This window comes from Solanum pennellii, chromosome 6 (assembly GCF_001406875.1).
Source record: "Solanum pennellii chromosome 6, SPENNV200".
Classification (NCBI taxonomy): Eukaryota; Viridiplantae; Streptophyta; class Magnoliopsida; order Solanales; family Solanaceae; genus Solanum; species Solanum pennellii.
In genome coordinates this window covers 38912791-38936542 of record NC_028642.1, presented here as the reverse complement: position 1 = coordinate 38936542, position 23752 = coordinate 38912791, and the positions used below count along the sequence as shown (strand labels likewise).

Here is a 23752-nt window from a genome sequence, read left to right as displayed (position 1 = left end):
AATATATATATATATATATATATATATATATATATATATATGAAAATTAAAAATATGGATTATAATAATATTAGAATTGAAAATTGAAATATATGGATTATAATAATATGAGAATTAAAATGGAATAGAAATTAAAACTTAAGATTGACACTTGAGAGTTGAGAGGATATAGAAAATATATGAGAGAAATGAGAAAAGATGATTTTGTAAGAAATTTTAAGGGATAGATGGATATTTATAGTATTAAAAATGGGTTAAAGTGTAATTATTATAACTTGAGGTTTTAGATTAAAGTTTTAAAAGTATGGGGGTGGTAGGGGTGAACCGGCCCCTGACCGGTCCCCTCATCCCCCACCCTTTTAAACCCCCTAAAACATACGGGACCGGGTCTACCGCAATTTGTATTCCTGATGAAGTAATACTTGATCCTGATTTTCAACAATCTTTATATTTTCACCTTCTGTCTGGTCTCATTTTCCGCGATGAAGTTCAAGTTATTTCGTCTACATTTGCACATAGCATTGTCCAAGCTTTACGAATTTTCGAACAAGTATGAGAAGCACTTGTTGTTTACATAAGGGAGGGAGTCTTATCGACCCGAGTCACTATCCCGTCTATAAGATTGGGCATGTCAAAATTGTTGAAGCCTGATCCAAAAGTAGCTGATACAATTTATAGCAAATGCTCAAGTTTAAGCAATTGGTATGGCTTGATTCCTAAGCTCTTCCCAAATACAAAGTACATTTATGGTATCATGACAGGTTCCATGGAGCCTTACTTGAAGAAAATGAGGCACTATAGAGGGGAATTACCTCTAGTGAGTGCAGATTATGGTTCTTCTGAAGGATGGATTGGAGTAAACGTTAACCTGAAATTTCCCCCTGAGATGGTTACTTATGTACTGTTACCTAATACTGGCTATTTGGAATTCCTCCCACTCGAGGAAAATCTCATTGGCATGGAGCAAGCAAATTCTCCAGTTGGACTTACTGAAGTTAAACTTGGTGAAGAGTATGAAATTGTCTTCACCAATTTCTCATGTACAATTTTCTTGCACGTCTTCTCTTGAAAATTCTATGCTCATCAAATTGAGGTCTCTCTTTGTATATGAACTATGGAGTGAGCATAACATGCTAAACTTGGGATAATTGAGCATAGTCTTATAATTCAGTGATTCTTCTCAGTGAACGAGTTCTGCTCTAATTTTTGTGACTCCCGTGTAATTCAGCTAATGAGTCAATTCCTCCCAGCTTAGACTTGTGGGGTTTAGCATCGTCCTCAGTCTTCGTACTTTACGGCATAAAATACTAAATTTTTCTTAGATAGAAAAGATTTATCGTTCAGCAATACGTGCATTGCTTGATATTCATTTCCTTTTGTTGTTAAGTACTCCTATATAGAATGCTGGAATCTTTTGCATTTTTCCTTCTAAGTTGCACATAACAGATTTATTCAAAATAACAAGCTATCGGTTTATCTATTGTGTCATATAAGAGTTTAGCTATATGTACTGACAGTATAATTGGCGAGAGTTATGGATTTGTATATGCAGGTTTATATCGTTATAGACTAGGTGATGTTGTGAAGATAAAAGGATACCACAATAAAACTCCAGAGCTCCAGTTTGTCTGTCGAAGGAACCTTGTGCTGAGCATTAACATAGACAAGAACACTGAGAAAGATTTGCAACTAGCTGTGGAAGCTGCAGGCAAGCACTTAGTTGACGAAAAACTAGCAGTGGTGGACTTCGCCAGCCATGCCAACAGCTCATCTGATCCAGGACACTATGTCATCTTCTGGGAACTGAGTGGGGAAGCAACTGATGAAATATTGCAAGAGTGCTGCAACTGTCTGGACAAAACGTTCCTCGATTCAAGCTACGTGAACAACAGGAGAATGAATACAATCGGAGCACTTGAACTGCGGATTGTGAAGAGGGACCTTTCATAAGATATTGGAGAATTTCGTTGGATTAGGAGGTGCGGTGAGCCAGTTCAAAACCCCTAGATGTGTTGGTCCAAAAATAGCTCATTCATCCAAATACTGTCTAGTAATGTTCTTAAGAGCTATTCCAGTACTGCTTTTTTTTTAAATTTATGTATGCATCTTTCCAAATTTATATCCCTGCTGGGATTTCTTATCTTAATAGTGTAATATATCTATGTTTTTTTTACTAATATCTATATATGGAGAGCAAATTCCTAAAACGTGGCGAGCAGAAAGCTTTTTGTTTCTTTCTATATTATATTTGTAATAGTAGGTGTGAATTTGGTAATATGTAAACAAAGTTAGTACCATTTGAAAATAAATAGTTCAAATAGAATTTAATATGTCTATGTATCGACATGAACTATATAAATAATACACTATCTATGTAGACTACATCAATTTCTATATGTAATTACGCCCACTGAGTGGTGCAACTCCTTGAGCTGGGGATGGAAATAAAGCAATCAATTCACAAGAGGTCAGAAAAACTAGCAACAGCTGCTGCAGAGCAAAACCCTAGGTCACCTACCATTTTGGGGTCGACGACTTGATAGAGAAACCAATAGTTGAAAAAGGAAATAACAAGAAGAATAAAAGATAACCAAATTCTACTGCAGAGATTGTTACTAGATGATATTATTCAATAGGATTTGTAGCCTTATATAGGTTTACATGTTATGGAATCATATACCCACTAAACCACTAATATAATTCCACTAAACCATTTCTCCTAAACAGTAGGAACACAATTCTGCAATACTACACAATAGGAAAACTATCACGAGTTAAAAGAAAACAACTATCAACTGAAAGCTAAAATATAGCCATACTGTAGACTTAGTCAAACTAAATAATAGAAACCGATGTTGTACAACATTTAACACCCCCTCTCGACATCAGCTCCGGTCTTAACCATGCCTAGTTTTGACATAAACTTTCAAACTTATTGACACTTAAACCATTCGTGAACACATCTGTAATTTGTTGCTCAGTTTTAATATGCTCCAAGTCAATCTCTCATTGCAACACTTTTCCCCTGATGAAGCGGTAATGTATTTCCACGTGCTTCTTCCTAGCAAGAAAGACAGGATTTTCAGCCAAGCAAATCGCTGACTGATTGTCACAGTACAAGGTAACTGAGTAGCCAACTGTTTGGTCTAAATCCTTCATCAATTGCATAAGCCACGTACTTTCTTGAGATGCAACTGCTGCTGCCCTATACTCTGCTTATGTTTGTTGACAGCGACTCAGTTGGTTGCCTTTTGCTGCACCGAGAAATTGCTCCATCTCCAAGCTTAAACACATAGCCAATGGTTGAATGTGGGGCATCATGATCCCCTGCATTGCATTCTTCACCTTTCTTGTACAAAAGACCATAATCAATTGTACTTTTCACATATCTTAGTATTCACCGAACAACCTCCATATGGTGCTTCTTTGGATTGTGCATGTAGCCACTGATCACACCAACTGTAATATAAATATCAGGTCGAGTCTGAGTTAAATAAATTAGACTATCTACCAATCGTTGATACCTCGTCACATATGCTAAGTCTTTTCCTTCATGTGCACACATCTTAGCATTTGGCTCCAATGGTGTTGATATTGGTTTGCAATACAACATTCCAAACCTCTTCAACATATCTTTAGAATATCTTTTCTGATGCAAACAAATTCCTTCTTCATTACAATCAACCTCCAAGCCAAGAAAATGGCTAAGTTGTCCAAGTTCCTTCATCAGGAAGCGAACAGACAAATTTCTTCTTTGTTAGAAGAATTACTTCTTCACAGTCTCCTGTTAGGATTAGATCATCCTCATATACTAGCACAATATCTAGTTTCTTTATAACAACTTTCACAAACAAGCTGGAATCTGTTCGGTGCTACAAAATAACAACTATGAGTAAGAAATTCAGAAATCTTATCATACCATGCCCTTGGTTCTTGTTTTAACCAGTATAGCAATTTTCGGAGCTTACATACATACTCAGGATGAGCTTGACTCTGAAATCCCATTAGTTGACACATGTATATCTCCCGATCCAACTCTCCGTGCAAAAAGGCATTCTTTACATCCATCTGCCATAGGTTCCAATTTTTAGTGACAGCAAGTGCAAGTATGATCCAGACTGTAGTAAGCTTAGCCACTGGACTAAATGTTTCATCATAATCTAGTCCATATTGCTTAGAAAAGCCCGGGCTATAAGACGATCTTTGTTCCTTTCAAAATTGACCATTTGTGTGACGCTTTATCTTGTAAATCCATTTGCAAGAAATAGGTTTGACATCTCTTGGCTTTACCACGAGCTCCCAAGTTTGATTCAGTTCTAGCGCATTAATCTCCTCCTTCATACCTTTAATCCACCTCGGATTTTTGGAATGCTTCCTCAAATCCTCTGGTTCTTTTTCATCTTCTTCTTATACTATGGCAGCATTGGCATACTTCCTATTAAGCTTTCTGATCCTTCATGACCTTCTAAGAGACGGGGGTGTGTTTTTTCCACTTAGCTCGTCTGCTTCACGTTGTTGTTGATACACACCTATTTGCCAAGGATTTTAAGCCACACCTTCTTCAGCAATATCTTCGTTAGCTTCAACTTTAGCTTCATCTAGACTCAGTTGGACATGAGACGATCCAATACATCTTCGAGAATATTTGAATCTTGCAGGATCTCCTTATATGAAGACCACCATGAAGACGCTTCATCAAACATCACATTCCGAGAAGTGTAACACTTTCCCGTGCTTGGGTCATAACAACATCACCCTTTTCATTGACTGTCATACACTATAAGGATACACCTAACAGACTTTTTGTCCATCTCGCTAAGTAAATGGTTAGGTATAAATACATAGCATACACATCCGAAAACACAAAAATAGCTAATTGATGGTTTCATATTCCATAACTTCTCAAAAGGTAAAAGAAAACTTAACCTTTGTTGAGGAATTCTATTGACCACAAAAGCTGCAGTTTATATCTTCCGCCCATAATTATCCCGAAATTTTTTTTGCGTGAAAAAAGCTCCGACAGATTTCTGCTAGGTGTCTATTCTTTCGTTCTACTACTCCATTTTTTTGCGGCGTATTTGAACATGTTAGTTGACGACATATTTGATACTTATGAATTAACTCTAATGGTTCCTTGGCCTTATATTTTGAATCCTCATACGACAACGGATGTGCTTTACCATACTGGCAACCCTCACATATAACATGTCCTTACTGAGAATTTTGGAAGACCCTTCAGCATTGACTTTTCCATCATGACACTTAGTTTAGAGTAGCTAACGTGGCTCAACCGCATATGCCATAAGTCTGCAGTTTCATTCTTCCTTGTCTTGTCTATATATGTGGTTTCTGTCGACATTACACAGACGGAATTCAATCTTTGTCCCTTCATTACTGGCTCTTTTTTATTCTCAAGATCATTATATATTCTTACATCTTGCGGACCAAACAGAATAAAATGACCCGTAGATGTTAGTTGTGCTACTAAAAGAAGATTTTTCTTCATACCTTACTGATATGAGCTATCAATAAACATTTTGAAGCAACTCATATCAGCACTACTATTTGGTGACACTACAGCCTTACCGATATGAGCTATCGATAATTTTGTATCATCAGTTGTCACCACCTCACGACTTCCCTTGTACTTGGTTAGATTTTGCAACTTTCGCTTGTTCGCCAGTCATATGGTTTGAGCACCCCGAGTCAACAATCCAATCATTCTCATAATCAATTTGTTTAGAGGTTGTTACTATAAGTGCTACTCCTCTTGTTCTGCAGTAAAGAATGCTTCAACCTCTTGTTCTGCAGCAAAGAATGTTTCAACAAGCCAATCATCTTCACTCTTTTCTTTTCGACTAGAAGTGGCTGCAGCGTTTCTCTCAACGACCATTTTATTAAACTAGCAAACCGTGGAATTAGGATCCTTCTTTCCGTAGTGATGAAACTTCCCTTCAAACCTCTTGTTTTTGCCCCAACAGTTCCTTGAATCTCCCCCTGGACGATAATTTCCCTCTCTTTGATGATTTTTTTTCCTTATCATCACGTTTTTTCATTCCAGCTACATTGTACTGCTTGGAGTTCCCTTTGCTTTTGTTGATATAGAGTGCTTCATCCTCACCTTTTTGTGAAACTTCGCCCATTTGCTTAGCCATGGTTTCTTGGCTAGCAAGAATATTCTCAAACTCAACAAGTGATGGTTGAATTTGCCAACCCTGTACTGCAATAAAAAAGTTTTTTTACTTAGATCTCAAACCCTGAATAATTATTCTTTTCATCCTGGTTTCCCTAATTGGAGTTGTTGGTTCCAATTCTAAAATTTGACGGCATTATCGACTTCACTTTGTGAAAAAATTGTGCAATGCTCATATCATTTTGAGTTATCGATAATAATTCACTTTCTAGAAATTGTAGTCGTGTGTCATGAAAAGAGTGCATCCAGCGTGTCCCAAGCTGCCTTTGGTGTTCCAGCATCTCGTATATGTTCCAACACATCTTCTTTGATGGTGGTCTTGAGGGCAAATAATGCTTTTCCTGCTTTAATCTTCCATTTTCTCTATCCGCCATTTGGTTTTTCTTCCCCTGGTTTGACTTCACATCCATTCACGACCTCCCAAAGATCTTGACCTTCCATGTAGGAAGTCATACATGTCATCCATGTTTTGTAATTATGATGGTTTGAGTTTCTTAACTCCACCTATGGCATGTAAATCAATCATCGCAATAGATGTGTGGCTTCTCTTTCTCTCTTTCTCTGATATCAAATGATGAAGAAAACTTGATAGAGATACCAATAGTTGAAAAAGGAAATAACAGGAAGAAGAAAAGATAACCAAATTATGTTGTAGAGATTGTTACTGAATTATATTATTCAATAGGCATTGTAGCCGTATATAGGTTTATATGTTATGGAATAATATTCCCACTAACCCAATAATGTAGTTCCACTAAATCAACTCACCTAAACATTAGGAATACAATTATGCAATACTACACAATAGGAAAACTATCACGAGTTAAAAGAAAACAACTACCAACTCAAAGCTAAAATATAGCCATATTGCAGACTTAGTCAAACTAAATAATAGGGGTTGATGTTGTACAACTTTTAACAATTGATGCTTTAGACAAGAATGAAATCTGGGAATTGTTGCTTAAACCAGAAAAATGCGTTCCAATTACTTGCGAATGGGTATTTCGCTTAAAGAAAAAACTAAATTGTACCATTGACAGGTTTGAAGCTCGTCTAGTTGCTCGCCGGTTCTGTCAAAACTATGGATTAGATTATGATGAGGAGGCGTTTAGTTCGGTGGCGAAGATGGTGACAATAAGGTCACGTATTTCTCTATTTGCTTTCAAAGGTTGGAATTTGTGGCAGCTCGATGTAAAGCATGCATTTCTTTATGGAGAGTTGGATCGAGAAGTATTTATGGAGCAACCTTTTTTTGTTTTTTCTCTAAGCAATTTCCAAGTCATGTTTGTCATTTGAACAAAGCTCTATATGGCCTAAAGCAAGCACCACGAGCTTGGTAAAGTTGTGCAATACCTAAAATTTTGTGGTTTTAGAGTTTCTGTGTTAGCACCCTTTTAGTCTACCAATGGTCTGCACATGGAATATTTAAGGAAATTCGAAAGTAGAATTCTTCAGCTTATAAGTTATTTATTTTTCATTTCTGTCCAGCAGTGTTTGTAGTAGATTATTATAGCTTTTTAGTTATTCCTTTTTCTTATTTCTAAGTAGCAGTTGTTGCCGTAAGGAGGTTATTCCTCCACTTTCTCATTCAGTTGTAGTAGGCAGTAGACAATTATTTTTCTTGTTTCAGTGTATTCAATGTATTTGAATTCAGTGACATGTTAAGCAGAAAACTATCAAGTTTTTGAGTACTTCAAACTCAAGAGATCTCAAGTTCTCTCTTAATGAACAAGCACCATATGTATAAAAAAAAAAGAACTTTATATTTTATCTTGCAGCGTCCCATAACTAGATCCATAACAGGGGACCATAACAACTTGGTATCAGAGACGGGGGTTATGGTAGACCAAATTAAACATCAACTAGCAGAATTAGTGAATTTGTTCCACGAAGAACGTGCAGCCAATTTAGCCAGACATGAAGAAACAAATGCTCGCTTGGATGCACTCACACAAGATTTAGTAAATTCTAAGGATGGTTCTGATTCAACATAACATATCAATCAGAATCGTGGTTGGAAAGGGGAAAATGGAGTGGTTGGAGGGTCAAAATCAGAAGCAGAAGGAAGTTTCTTCATTCCTCGACATACAAAACTCGATTTCCCACGATTTAATGGTACCCTTTGGGATGGTTGTGAACACTTCTTTCGACACTAACAAACTCTGGAAGAAAAAAAGTTAGACTTGCTTCTTTTAATTTGGAGGGCAATGTACAACTTTGGTTTTTGCAATTAGAGACAGATCTGCCTCAATTGTCTTGGGATGAATTCAAAAATCATTGTAATCTTTGTTTTGGGCCCCCAAGCAGAAGTCAAAAATCGAGAGAATTGGCTAAGTTACGCCAGATCAGGACAGTGGAAGATTACCAAGAATCATTTGAACAGCTAATTTCGAGGTCTGGTACATTTACGCAGTCATAAAAAATTGAACTCTATAGTACCGGTCTTACTTATTATATACCAATCAAGGTTGAGTTGCATAATCCTCCAGATTTGGCTACAACAATGAGTTTATCCTGACTTTATAAACGCAAGGAACAACCCATTTGTTTGCAAGTGTTATATGCTTTCAAATAAAAGACAACAAATATCTCACCTTAACATGTCAGATTTGTGAAGAAACTGACCAAATCTGAAATGGATGAAAGGCAACTTAAGGAACTCTGTTTCAACTGCGATGATCCATTCACTAGAGGTCATCAGTGCAAGAAGTTATTTTGGATTGACTCTATATAGGATAAGGAAGAATTCGTTGGAAAAGAGGGAAGTACTAATACTTTCCACACTTAGCGCTTGAGGGAAAGCGCGATATGAAGAGGGGAGTAATGTTAGTACCCTTTTTGTCTACCAATGGTCTGCACATGGAATATTTAAGGAAATTAAAAAATAGAATTCTTTAGCTTATAAGTTATTTATTTTTTATTTTTGTTCAGCGGTGTTTATAATATATTATTACAGCTTTTTAGTTATTTATTTTTCCTATTTCTAAGTAGTAGTTGTTGCAATAAGGAGGTTATTCCTCCACTTTCTCTTTCAGTTGTAGTAGGCAGTAGACAGTTATTTTCCTTGTTTCAGTGTACTTAATGTATTTGAATTTAGGGAAATGTTAAGCAGAAAATTAGTCAAGTTTTTGAGTACTTCAAACTCAAGAGATCGCGCAGGTCCTCTCTTAACGAACCAGCACCATAGAGTCTCTTCAAGCGTTTTGGCGTGACGGAGTCGGAAAAAAAATTCCAGTGGAACCAAATCTCAAGTTGATGAAGGATGAAGGCCAGTCTTTGAAGGATGCTATGAAGTTTAGACAACTAGTTGGAAGTTAGATTTATCTGGCTATCACAAGGTCAGAAATATGTTATTCAGTTGGTGTTGTTTCTCAATTTATCCATAGTCCAACAACTTCTCATTTAAATGCAAAAAAAGGATTTTGCGATATGTGAAGGGATTTCTTAGTCATGGACTTTGGTACAAGAGGTGTGCAACTTTTTGATTGAGTAGATTTACTGATGTAAATTGGGAAGGTGATTCAAATGATCGTCGCTCGTTACCGTTTTAGTACTGGGTCAACAGTGGTATCTTGGTGCAGCAAGAAGCAAGATATTGTGCTTTGTCTACTACCAAAGCTAAATATATTGCAGCAACCATGGCTGCATCAAATCCAGTTTTTCATGCTCGAACGAAGCATATTGAGAACCGCCGTCATTTTGTTCGTGAGAAATTTCTAAGTGAAGAGATTGAACTGACAACTGTTCACACCAACACTCAAGTTGGTGATATTTTCACTAATGCTTTGGAGAAGTCTAAGTTTCAATAGTTTTGAGATGCTCTGGGAGTTGTTGATGGTGAGCTTGCACTAAGGGGGAGTGTAACAAATTAGTGCAACTTATTGTGTTCTTTGTTTACTGCATTTACCAAGTCAAAACAGTCTTAGAAAGTGGCCTGAAAGTTAGGAACTTTAGAAGTTTGTTTAGTGGAATAAAAACACTATAAGTTAGGAGTTATATTAGAAGTAGAAGTCAGTTAATATAGAGTTGTATCTTATTTTTATCCTGTAATTCATTAGTATTTCTGCTATTCAAGAAGAGTTTTCAATTGGTTCAAAAACACCCTGAGGCACTGACACCCTTGCGCCTTATAAGGCTCAAAGGTGGCTGAGCCTTACAAGGCTATAAAGATTATGAGCCTTGTAAGGCTCATGGGAATTTGAGCCTTGTTTCAAAAAATCTAATTTAACACCGTTAAAAATTGTTGCTCTTTTGGTATCATAACTAATTGAACTACCATTTTAGAATTTTGGTAATAGTTTGTTGCCCTTTTGGCTTCGACTCCCACCAGCAAACTCCATTTTCTCCGACCCAAACCCACCTGAAATCACAACCAAAACCACCCTTCTTCCGACGAAAGCAACAACCCACAAACCCCACCAGGAGCAACCTCCAAAAGTCAAGCATAACAGATTTGAATACTGTTAATATGAGAAAGAATAAACAACAGTTATACTACATTTGAAATTCAATATATTATAGAGAAAAGACATAAAGTGACACCTGAAGTTTTTTCGAATTTTCAAAAAAACATCTTAACTATGCAGGTGTCCTATTATCTCCCTAAACAATTCCGAACATATATTATTACATAATTTTCCGATCAATTTCAAATTTTAAATGACAAGTGTTATCACACACCGATCATTTTGTGACACTTGTTAATTTAATTTGAAATATATATTTTTTCATTTTTTTTAATTTTTCTCTCTTACTATTTGACTTATTTTAATTTTGTTACTTTAATTTCAATTTCATTTGAAATTCTGCTTCATCTTCCACCCCTACTTTCATCTTCCATGCCATACCTATTGCAAATTAACACTCACAGTGTATGCATACAGGACTAAAGGTTTGGGAAAAAAATCTTTCAAAAAATTTCGGAGTCGTTCAACTTCTTCACCGGCCTTATGTAAAGTGATAAACTCGGATTTTATAGTAAAGCAAGCCATACATTTCTGTTTGAAAGATTTCCAAGAGTCTGCTCCTCCACCAAGAGTAAATACATATTCATTCGTGAATTTTACTTTATTTGACCTGGTGATTCAATTTGCATCACTATATTCTTCCAATATTGTTGAATATTAGTTATAATGCAAACAATAGTATTAAGTATGTTTTAAATTCTTCAAAACTCTTTTCATTGTCATCCAATGAGTTTGGTCATCCAATGAGTTTGATTGAGATTACTTGTGAACCGACTCAGTTTACTAATAATGCTACAAATATCTGATCGCGTATACTTCATGATATATATCATACTTTTCAATACTGCTAGCATAATCCAATTGTGAGTCACTTTTACCTTCATTCTTTTGAAGTACATTGCTCACATTTATTGGAGTCTTGACAATATTGAAATCCAAGTACTTGAACTTGCCAATTACTTTTTTAATCACATCACTAACTTCAATATCTTTCGTATCGAAATTACTTTCTAGCACATGCTTAGTAGCATTTATGTCAGAAATGTCGCTTTTGTTGATCAACATGTCATTAACATAAAAACAAATAATGACCTTGTGATTTGAAGTGTATTTAATGTAAAAACAATAATCACATTCATTAATTTGAATTCTTTTACCAACATAGTTTGGTCAATATTCGCATGTCATTATTTGGACGCATGCACAAAGTGACTTAACAAGTTTACAGACTTTCTTTTTTTTACCACGAACTACAAATTCCTCAGGTTGTTCCATGTAAATTTTTTCTTATAATTTTTTATTTTTTAAAAAAAAAATATTTTCACATCCATTTTGACGAATTTGAAGGTCATATACTGCAACTAGCGCAACTAACATTTGAATTGATGTAATCCTAGTTAGTGGCAATTTTGTATCAAAATAATCAAGACTTTTTTATTGTCCAAACATATGACAACAAGTCTTTCTTTATATTTGTCAATAGTTAACATTTCATCAACTTTCTTTTCCTTTTGTAGATCCACTTTGAACCCAAATGTTTATTTCTTGGAGAAATATCAACCAACTCTCAAGTTGGTTGCTCAAGATTGAATTTATGCTACTATTGACAACCTCTTTCCAAAAAGAATAACTCCACACAAGACAAATCTTGGTTGACTATATGAACTCATTTTCAAGAAGAAATGTTACAAAATCAAATTCGGAGGAAATAATTTGTCCATTGACATTCACTACGCCTCTGAATCTCTTTATTAAGTGCATTCTCCTTCGATTTTTTCCAAGGACGTTTAGACCCTTTACTTGACAATCTGACGTTTCGGACTTATGAACCATAAATTAATATGCTTTACTCATTGTATCATATCCAATGAACATATAATCCGCAGTCATAGGTCCTATTTTGACTCGTTTGAAAATAGTTTCCTCATTTCCATTTCTCATATGGAATAGACTGTATTGGAAATTGTTAGATCACACTCTTTCAAGGATGTTATTGATTGTATATACTTTAAGGGCAACAAGCAATTTTCTATCAGGATATAATAAAGCCTGAACAAACACAACTTTTTGTTGCTCCCTTTCTTAACAAATAAATTTTTTTATTTGTTACTCTTTTTTGTTTCTCTCTTTCTAAACATACAAACTTTTTGTTATTCTCTTTTGCTATAATGATACAAACAAATGTGTACTATACACAACAACAAATGAGAACAGCCAAAATACACATCAAACCAGTAAAGGAAATCTAACGACTAATCACTACAAAATTCAATGTAAAATAAACTTTGTTTTCAAAGATTTTTCAAATCACTAACCTATGAGCCTTCACTTCTTTGTTCCGACACCAATAATAAACAAATTTCAGCCAGTGATGCTCTACCAACTAGTTTAGCCTCATGAAGTTTCTTAGGGTCAGTGAAGAGAGAAAGATGGGGTAGGTGAAAGTGAGTGAAATTTGGGTTACGGGTTAAAAAATGATTGGGTTAGGATAAAACCCGGCCTTCCTTAAATGAGTTGGAGCACTACAAGAAAATGGCTATTAATGAAGGGAAATCTCGTCCCTAAAAGTTTGCTTTTGGTCCCTAATAGTCAACAGCGACTAGAAAATTCTGGTCGCCACTCATCGTTATAAGCTTAGTCGCTAAACGTTAATTGATACGGGTAATCTTAACTGGTCCCTATAAGGATTCAATGACTAGATATGTTCTCGTCTCTAAATTTTTCATCAGGGACCATGTTATTTGTAATTTTGTTGATTTGACAAACTTAGGGACCTTGTAAAGGTACCAGTTTCTTACTTAAGTGTTGCAGATGAAACAAACTCAGGGACCTAGTAGAGGTACCAGGCTCTCATGGTGACGAGCCTGTTGACTGCCAGCTGGAGACGGTACAGAAAGTAGGTGCCCACTTCCCGATGGCGTCAGAAAGTGAGACTTCTCCAACCAATGGCAAAGAGTTTAAGGAAAGTGACTTGTCCATATAAAAGACACTTTCCTAAACATCTTCAGCAGTTTTTGCAACTTGAGAGAAACCTCTTCAAGAACATTTGCAAAGGTTGTTAGTAAACAAAGGCAGAATTATTCCAAGAACAACAGCAATCTTTGGAGCTTTTACTGTAGTTGTCTAGGAATACATTCTCTTGTTCTTAAACTGTAACCTGAATCTATAAAGGAATCAGTGTGTAGTGTTAAAAGTCTAGGTTGTCCAAGTGGGATAGCTTAGTGGGTAGACAGTCTTCTACTTAGGCTTGTTAAGCAATAGTGACTATTGCTTAAACGTGAGATTAAAAACTTCTTCTCACATTTAGTGTAATCGTGTTTTACTTTTACTTTTGAAGATCAGTGAAAACGATTGAAAATCCTGTGAGACAGGTCGTGGTTTTACTCCCTTAAGCAAGGAGATTTCCACGTAAAATTATTGTGTTGATTTTACTGCATTTAACTTTCTGGTACTGATCATTAGTGTAGTAAGAGACCTGGTCCATTACTTTGTTAAGTGAAGGCATATATTCTATCAGACCATACTTCTGGTCCTTAAATTGTTGTACAGTTTCATCTTTGGATATCTACTTACTTTTAGCGTTCATGTTTTCTGGTCCTAAAAGTCTTTTGAATAAAAGCTAACTGGTCATAAAATATTTTCTATTTTGGTTTAAAAATATATATTGTCATTTTTAGTTCCAATTATATTACTGCTTATAATATAAAATTCAATTACAAGAAGAACAAATATTAAATAAATGCATGCATTTATATACATAATAATTACAAAATATAGTTTAATATCCAATAGGTAGCAATGAACCATGGTATAACCCCAATGTATTACATTTGATAATACAAAATATAAAAATTTCCCAAAAAAATATCAGCAAAATGATAACCAATTTAGGTCATAAAATCTTGCATCTTGACTTTTCAATTCGACTACTATTTTGGTCTGGGACTTGTAAGTTCATCAAGTCTTCAAACCTATATAAGACATAACACATACTGTTAAAAAACTGGAAAAAGCAGTAGCATGCCTAGAAGTTAAAGGCTATAACACAAACACATTTAACATTTGTTATGTCACCTTTTATCTTTAACAATTAAAAAGAAAAACTTTTCACTTCCCAACTCACCATCTTGATATGCTTCTGATTCGATAGAAAATCACTTCTTTTCATCTGGTCCACATCACTAACAATCTTGAAATTAAACTAGGGGTGAGATAGATACATCTACCAAGTGGAGGGATAAGCATGAAACTAACCTTACCACAAGATCTCTAACCATAAACAAATATATTTCAATAGAAATTAGAAAACAAATACTTATCATGAAATAATAATCATAAAAGAACTCACAATTTCCATCAGCTAAACTATTGCCAGCGTCCTTTCCATCTGTCTTTGATGGCAAAGTGTGATCTTGTATTAAAAAACCAGCATAAAAACATATCAGATTTGCAGTTACAATTCAAGCTGGTACGATATCGATAAACACCGTGAGGGTTCATTTAGAAATTACTATTGTCTCTCTTCACCTTCTCAGCATGATCATATGTACATTGTGTTGGAATTAATGCATCAATGTTTAGTCTTCCAAAATTGTCTTTTAGTTTTTCAAGAAGTCTTTTTAGAATTTCGTAGTACATGTATCTAGTAAATTGTGATACATATATTTAGTTATTTATGCAAGACTTTTTGTTTTCTATTTTGAGTAGTATAAATAGTGACGTAGTTGATGATTGTAATCATCTCAAGTGGCCTTAAATAGCCTATAATAAACTTGAGCATTTTCTAAAGATAGTATTTTTCCTTTCATATTTCCTACAAATTGGTATCAAGAGCAGGTTTTCGTTCTTAATCTGGAGTTAGGTGAAGAAAAAAATATGGCATCCAAAACAAATGAAGGTGCTGATTCTTCAGTTGTTCTTACTCCATTTTTTGATGGAACTGATTTTGAATACTGGAAGATAAGAATGAGAACACATTTGAAAGCTGAAGGTTTGTGGACTATTGTTGCAAATGGCTTTGAAGAGCCAGAAAACGATGGTGATCTTACAGCAGCAGAGATGAAAAATCTTGAGGCTAAGTATCGTCAAGATGCAAAAGCCTTGAGCAAAATCCAAATGGGAGTCTCAAGAGCATATTTTGCAAAAATTGCTACTTGTGAGACTGCAAAGGAAGCTTGGGATTTTCTGGAAACTGAGGTGTATGGTGACGAAAAGGTACGCACTATAAATCTTCAAACTCTTAGAAGAGAGTTTCAAAATTTAAAGATGATAGAATCTGAAAAAATTGATGAATATTGCACAAGAGTCATGAATATTGTTAATGAAATGAGAAATCATAGTGATACAATTTCTGACCAACAAGTTGTGGAAAAGATTCTAATTAGTGTCACAGAAAAGTATGAGTACATCGTTGCTATCACTGAGTAGACGAAAGATCTTTCTAAGTTTTCCATCAAAGAGCTAGTTGGATCATTTCGTGCACACGGGAAGCGAAGATTTTTTCGTGAAGATCAACCCAAAGAGACGGCTTTCCAGTCTAAAATAAATGAGAATTCTCAAAATTTCTCAAAAAATCATCAGAAGAAAAATCAAAAGCCAAAAAAGAAGCAGGATCATGATGGTTATTCCAAGAAGATTGAAGAAAAAGGTGAGAAAAACTCTAGTCTTTTTTGTAAAGTTTGCAAAAAGACTAATCACAATGCAGAAAAATGTTGGTACAAAGGCAAGCCCCAATGTAACTTTTGTAAAAAGTTTGGCCACGTTGAAAAGGATTGTTGGCACAAGAAACAGGAGCAAGCAAATTTTTGTGAAAAACATGAGGAAGAAAGGGAAGAAAATCTTTTCTTTGCTTCTAAATCTAATGCTTCAACAAAAAGCAATGAATGGAATGTTGATAGTGGTTGCAGTAATCACATGACTGGAGATGAAAAGGCTTTCCTCTCAATTAATAATAGCATCACTACTAAAGTGAAGATGGGGAATGGAGCCTTAGTTGATGCGAAAGGTAAAGGTACTATTTCGATCAACATGAAAGGATGCGGTAAGCAAATTCATGATGTTCTTTATGTTCCTGACTTGGAAGAAAATTTGCTTAGTATTGGTCAACTCATGGAAAATGATTATTCTCTTGTGTTTAGAGATAATTATTGCAAGATTTATGATAAAATTGAGTCAAATCAAGTCATTGTTGAAGTAATGATGATAAAAAGAAACTTCCCTTTGCAATATCATTACAATGCATTAAAAAATGAAATTGTAGATGATTCATGGCTTTGGCACAAAAGATTTTGTCACTTGAATTTTCATGGTTTAAAGTTTCTCAAGCAAAAGGACATGGTGCAAGGCCTTCCTGAGATATATACTGAGGTGGATACATGTGAAAGTTGTATAATGGAAAAGCAATACAGGAAGTCTTTTCCAAAAGGGTGTCTTGGAGAGCAAGTGTATTTTTGGAACTAATTCATACAGACATTTGTGGACCAATGAAGACTCCATCTCTTGGAAGTCAAAGGTATTTTCTAATCTTTATTGATGATTTCTCAAGAATGACTTGGGTTTATTTCTTGAAAGAAAAGTCAGAAACATTTGCTACATTTAAGAAATTTAAAGCCCTTGTTGAGAAGCAAAAAGGTTGTAGCATCAAAATCATTCGCAGTGATCGAGGAGGTGAGTACACAAGCCGAGAATTTGCAGAATATTGCAAAAATGAAGGCATTCAGAAGCAACTTACAACAGGGTATACTCCTCAACAAAATGGTGTATCTGAAAGAAGAAATAGAACAATTGTTGCAATGGCCAGAACTATGATGAATGAGAAAGGGCTGCCAAAATATTTTTGGGCAGAAGCAGTGCATACAGCAGTTCACATCCTTAACAGGTGTCCAACAAAGGCACTAAAGGACAAGACACCAGTTGAAGCTTGGAGTGGAATTAAACCTTCTGTAAGTCATTTTAAAATTTTTGGGTGCATTTGTTATGCTCATGTACCTGCTGAGAAAAGAACAAAATTGGATGAAAAAAGTCAAAAATGTGTTTTTCTTGGTTATAGTGATGTGACAAAATGATATAGGCTTCCCGATGTCAAAACTAACAAACTTGTTGTTAGTAGAGATGTCATTTTTGATTGAAAAACAACATGGAATTGGGAGGATAAAAAGATAGAGAATACTGCTATCATATCTTCAAATCAAGAAGAGGATGAGAAAGATGAAGATGTCTCTCAAGGGGGAGAAATCCCAGATTCAGATAATGAAGAACCGCCTCCAAGANTTTACAGGAAATGATGTAAAGATGATGCAAAATTTCAAACAAGATATGATGCAAGCTTATGAAATGAGTGATCTTGAATTGCTAAATTATTTCTTGGGCATCGAAGTTTCTCAAGTGAAAGAAGGAATTTTCATTTCTCAAAAGAAGTATACTAAAAGTATTCTTCAAAAATTCAAAATGATGGATTGCAGGTCTGTGGCCATACCATTAGCAGCAAATGAGAGGTTTAGAAAAGATGATGGAGAAAAGAAAGTTAATAGCTCACTTTTTAGGAGTTTGATTGGAATTTTGTTATATCTTACTTCAACAAGGCCAGATATTATGTTTGCTGCTAGTTTATTATCCAGATTCATGCAAGAACCAAGTCAAGTGCATTTTGGAGATGCAAAGCGTGTTCTACGCAACTTGCAAGGAACAATGGATTATGGGATAATGTACAAATTTGGTGGAAATTTGAACTTAATTGGTTATTCTGATAGTGATTGGGCTGGAAGTATAGATGACATGAAGAGTACTTCTGGTTATGCTTTCTTATTTGGATCAAGCATTTGTTCTTGGTTATCAAAAAAGCAGAGTGTTGTTGCTCAATCCACTGTCGAAACAGAATACGTTTCAGCATCCAAGGCTACTTCTCAAGCTATTTGGCTTAGGAAAATATTTGAAGACATTGGTGAAAAACAAAAAAAAAGGGACTGTTCTGTATTGTGATAACAAATCAGCAATTACAATTGCCAAGAATCCAGTCAGCCATGAAAGATCAAAGCATATTTTCATCAAGTATCATTTTATCCGAGAAGCACAAGAGAAAGGCGAAATTCAGTTGCATTATTGTCAGACAGGAGAACAACTTGCTAACATCTTCACCAAATCACTTCCTAGAGAAAAATTTTGCTATCTTCGAGAACGCATTGGAGTTATCAAGCAAATGCATTAAGGGGGAGTGTTGGAATTAATGCATCAATGTTTAGTCTTCCAAAATTGTCTCTTAGTTTTTCAAGAAGTCTTTTTAGAATTTCGTAGTACATGTATCTAGTAAATTGTGATACATGTATTTAGTTATTTGTGCAAGACTTTTTGTTTTCTATTTTGAGTAGTATAAATAGTGATGTAGTTGTTGATTGTAATCATCTCAAGTGGCCTTAAGTAGCCTATAATAAATTTGAGCATTTTCTAAAGATATTATTTTTCCTTTCATATTTCCTACACATTGATCTTAGACTCATCATCAAAAGAGCAACTAAAACCTGTTTATGGAAAGAAGGGAGATGCATTAACTAGTTAACAAAGCATTGAAAATTTTAAGTTCTACCAATGAGTAGAAAAATTCTACTAAATTTGCTGGTACAAGTTGCTTTTATATAGAGAGATAAGCTACACTTGTACGGATGAACATGAAATTTGAAACATCAATTATGTATCTATTTTCGTTTTCAGCTTTATTAAAGAAATAAAACAAAACTAAATAAAAATAAATTCAAGCCAAGCAACACTCATTTTCTTAATTCACATAATTGTAGTGATGCTTTTGAGAAATACATACTCACTCTTCTTCCATAACTTCTATAGATAATCATTTCAGTACAATCATCATCAGATTCCCATTTCTCCCAAGGCCATAGAATATACGTTAAAGTTATTCTTAAGAGAGAAGAGAGCCTTAACTAGAAGTGAATGCAAAACTATAAAATGCACGCAAAGCACCTATCTGCATTTAAATAATTGCTTAATGATATTCATAAAGCTTGCTACCGTAAATTAAGTTATTATGAAGTTACTGTGAGATTGGATTTTTACTTTTAATGAGATAGCAAAGGGTAATACAGAAATTCTGATAATGTTTTACTATGGATGAGTTTTGATGAGTTTGGATCTTTCTGCTAATCTTGACAATATTTTAGTTAAAATTTCACATGAAAAGAAGATTCAAACTCTTAGGAAATATGCAAGGAAGTTAAATCATATATGTAATATAAAGATAAGGGCGTGTTTCTAGTATTCATCTTATAACTGATGCCACGATGCCCATTCTGAAAGTTATCAATTGTGGTACAAAAGTTGAGTGGTGGTATGTCAATTGAAAACACTGATGGAGTTCTAAAGTCTATTATAAATCACATATTTCGTTCACTAAATGAAATATCACTTTGATGAAATCTTGGGGAACAACCTAGAATATTGTGAAGCCCATAACTGATGTTAGGGCCCGTTTGGATGGGCTTAATAAAAACAGCTTTAAAAAAGTACTTTTGAAAGTGCTGAAACTTATTTTTAAAATAAGCAGTTATGTGTTTGGATAAAAGTGCTGAAGTTGCTATGTCAAACGTGAAAAGGGAAAAATGGAAGAAAGAAATGTTAGGGTTATGTGGGTAATTTGGAGATGTATAAAAATATTAAGGGCAAAAAGATAAAAATGTGGTCAACTTAAAACAGCTTATAAGCTAAAAAAAAAAAGCACCCCTACCCCAGCTTTTAACTTTTGGCTTAAAATAAGTTTTTTTTAACTTAAAATAAGTTATTTTGAGTATTGCCAAACAGCTAAATAAGTCAAAAATCAACTTTTAAGTCAGTTTGACCAGCTTTTAAGCTGAGCCAAACAGGCTCTTAGTCAGCTACAACTTCTAAAAATAACACGCAAAAAAAAAAAGAAGAAACAATTGAATGTTAGGAATGGTTAACTCCGGTAAGTTGAGAATAGTCAAAAGAGATGAGGTACTGCTTTACTCTCCTTGTACAAGAAGAAGATTATCAACCGAAGGTTGGTAAGGTTCAGTGATGGGGACAAACTGAGGAGGACAATTTACCACCGTATCCTCTCTTGACAAAAAGAAAATGATCAGAAGAAACACCAGGAGGAACTTTTTATTACTACTAAATAGTTGAGAAAATCAGAGACATAATATTTGCTCAAAAGAAAGCATAACAATAAGTATGCACTATAGGCTGTGGTCAAAATGCAAACAGGAGATTGGAGAGAAAGCTAAATTAACTATATGCTTCTTGATGGGTGAATCACTAGGTTTCCCTGATTATCATTCATATCATCTTCTTTGATCTATTCTCACACATATGCCTGGAGTATATTTTGTGTATCTAGTGGAATCATTTGCAATACTTTTAAATTCTTGTTGGGACTTGGGGAGTATCTCATATGATCTAGAAGTACCCCTCGTTAACCTCATGATTTTGTACATCTTTCTTAGGACATATTGTTCAGTTTTGTGTACTTAGATATGACCAAACAAGATGGAGTAATAATTTTCTCAATGTAAGTACATTGTATATAACTTACGAATATCTAGGAATTTTCAAGGGAAATGTGTTCCTGGAGAAAAAAAATTCAAGCCACACAATAAAAATGATGATAAAGCTCTAATGAAAGCTAAAAGGAAACCATTGAGCAAGAGAAGAACAAAAGGGAGGACAAGTACTCTATGTTGCAACTCTACAAAAAATCACTTTTTTGTTATTGTTTTTGTATTTTATTTGATTCACAAAACATCATACTTATGTGGGTATAATTTTTTTAAAACCTCATTCTCAATAATTTTGTTGAAGTTTTCTGAACTTAGCATTTACAAAAATCAGAGTATGCAAAGGTCTTCACTGCTAACAAGAGTACAAAAAAGTATGCACTACTAACCAGAGTAGGCAAAGAACTAACAAGAGTAACAAAAAGTCTGCACTACCAACCAGAGAAGGCAAAGAACTGCATTAGAAATAGTAACTCATGTACTTTGATGATAATTTTTTTACCTCTAACGAGCATCATAATTGACTTGTTCACAAAACCTTTCATTTGAAACCTTGATATAGATAGTCTACTTCTCTCAGGGCACAACCAATAATGTATTATTTCAACAAAAAAAAATACACAGAGAATTACTTTTCTGTCATACATACAGAATTTGAAATATTGTTTAATAATCAGAACAAAACAAGAAAAGGTCAAAATTTAGAATAACAAATATCGCCAAAGAGTATAACAAGCAAAGTTGAACCGCAATTGAATCTCAATTTTAAATTGTACCCTTCCAAAACTAACTACATATATCTGTACAACTTCAAGATAATAACCACTATTTTGATATATCTGCTGGATAATTGAGAGTGTGAATGAATGTGCATAAAATTAGAAACATTTAACTGACTCCAGATGCATTCATTGCTATTGAAAATATGAAATTTCATCAAAAGAAAGGCAGGATTCTAGATTAAATAACAAGTAAAATAACAAAAACAACAAAATTAATAATGAATATATTATTTCGGAGAATTGTGGCTATGAGCAATAGAAAATTTTACAGGGCATAATGAATATTAAGAATGTTCATGTATGAATGAGCTTGGATTTAAAGATGAATAATGTATAATACGTACATTATATTATATGGTATGGTTTGTTAGTTTCTCTAACAAAACCCCTTGAGAATCCAAGAAAAGCACTTACAAAGGCAAAATTAGTACAACTCAGATGTCTAAATAGGGTGTCCAAATTGAGATAAGAGGAATCTGTAAATAACTTTTAAACTTCTGATTGACTTTCATAGAAATTTAGAAATCCCATTTTAGAATCATTGAAATAGAAAATTACCTTCATTGCTTGATTATCCAGTTGTTGCAAAGCCTCGCCTCAATCTTTTTATCAAATCGAAGAAGAAGCTTGAAAGTGGGTTTCTCATGAATAGGGAGGAAACGAGCTTCGTCACATAATTTTGAGGATTGGAATGTGGGTCATATAATGAAGAAGCTTTAATCGGAGGAGATAAAGCGTTGATCCTTAGTCAACAACGGTGTGGAGATTAGGGTTTAAAGATTTTACTTTTTGGAAATATATTTATGTACAACGTAAGACACGTCCTTATAAGCATACTTTTAAGGACTAGATTTCTGACTCGTCCATATAGGTTGGTCTCTAAAAAGTCTTTTTCTTGTAGTGGAGATGGCAGACACGGTTTTGGATTGAGACACTGATGGTGAAAAAATGATTTATTTATTGTGCTTTTGAATAGTTTTGTTGAGTAATAATAGGAGCCCTACTGGTCTGCTTTGTTAAATATTCCTTATGTATACGTAATTAATAATCCCAGAGGGAATCCGGTGAACCTCAAAAACTACTTAGTTAGTGTCACGACCCAAAACGGGTCGCGAGTGGCAACCACACTTATCCTACTATGTGAGCGAACCAACCAATCTAAAACCCCAACATTTCAACCATAAATAACAAAATATAATGCGGAAGACTTAAAACTCATTAATGAAAATCGATTAAATAACTTCTAAAAACTCAATACTTTTTGTTCCCAAAAACTGGAAGTCATCACCACAAGAACATCTATCCTCAAATTACTAAATCTAAGAATATCTAAGAAGCTAAAATAATAAACAGCTAGTCCATGCCGGAACTTCAAGGCATTAAGACATGAAGGAGAAGATCCAGTCCAAGCTAGAAGCAATAGCTCACCCTGAAATCTGGCTTGATGAAGACTGGCTAGAGTTGCGGTTGAGTTGAAGACTGTGGCACGTTTGCTGCACTCCACAATTAACAAGAAAACAAATACAAGTAGGGGTCAGTACAAGGCACAAGTACTGAGTAGGTATCATCGGCCAACTCAAAATAGAAAGCAATATATTTCAGATAATAACATAAAATCAACTAATATTCTTAACAGGTGATAGCAACAAGTATAAGAATCATTTACAACATCACCAAACACATCTATGAGGACTCAAGCCTCCACATCATACTCTTTTTGGGAAACAGATTCTTTAGATTGAGTATATTAACATATTTCAAGATTCATTCTCTTTACTAATCCTGGTGTCG

At 34.6% G+C, this 23752-nt stretch overlaps 1 long non-coding RNA gene and 1 pseudogene across 2 annotated transcripts; one reads left to right on the top strand and one right to left on the bottom strand.

Moving 5' to 3' along the window:
- Positions 1-304: 304 nt before the first annotated feature.
- LOC107022304 lies at positions 305-2154 on the top strand (annotated as a pseudogene).
- Positions 2155-14407: 12253 nt separating this feature from the next.
- Positions 14408-22747, bottom strand: LOC107022951. 2 transcript variants are annotated; one of them, XR_001457160.2, is made up of 4 exons: positions 22520-22747; positions 15008-15070; positions 14783-14848; positions 14408-14630 (listed from the first exon to the last, which is right to left on the bottom strand). It is a non-coding gene; the product is annotated as an uncharacterized LOC107022951 (long non-coding RNA). The 2 variants fall into 2 exon arrangements; XR_003578879.1 differs by lacking the exon at positions 14783-14848.
- Between the last annotated feature and the right edge of the window lie 1005 nt (positions 22748-23752).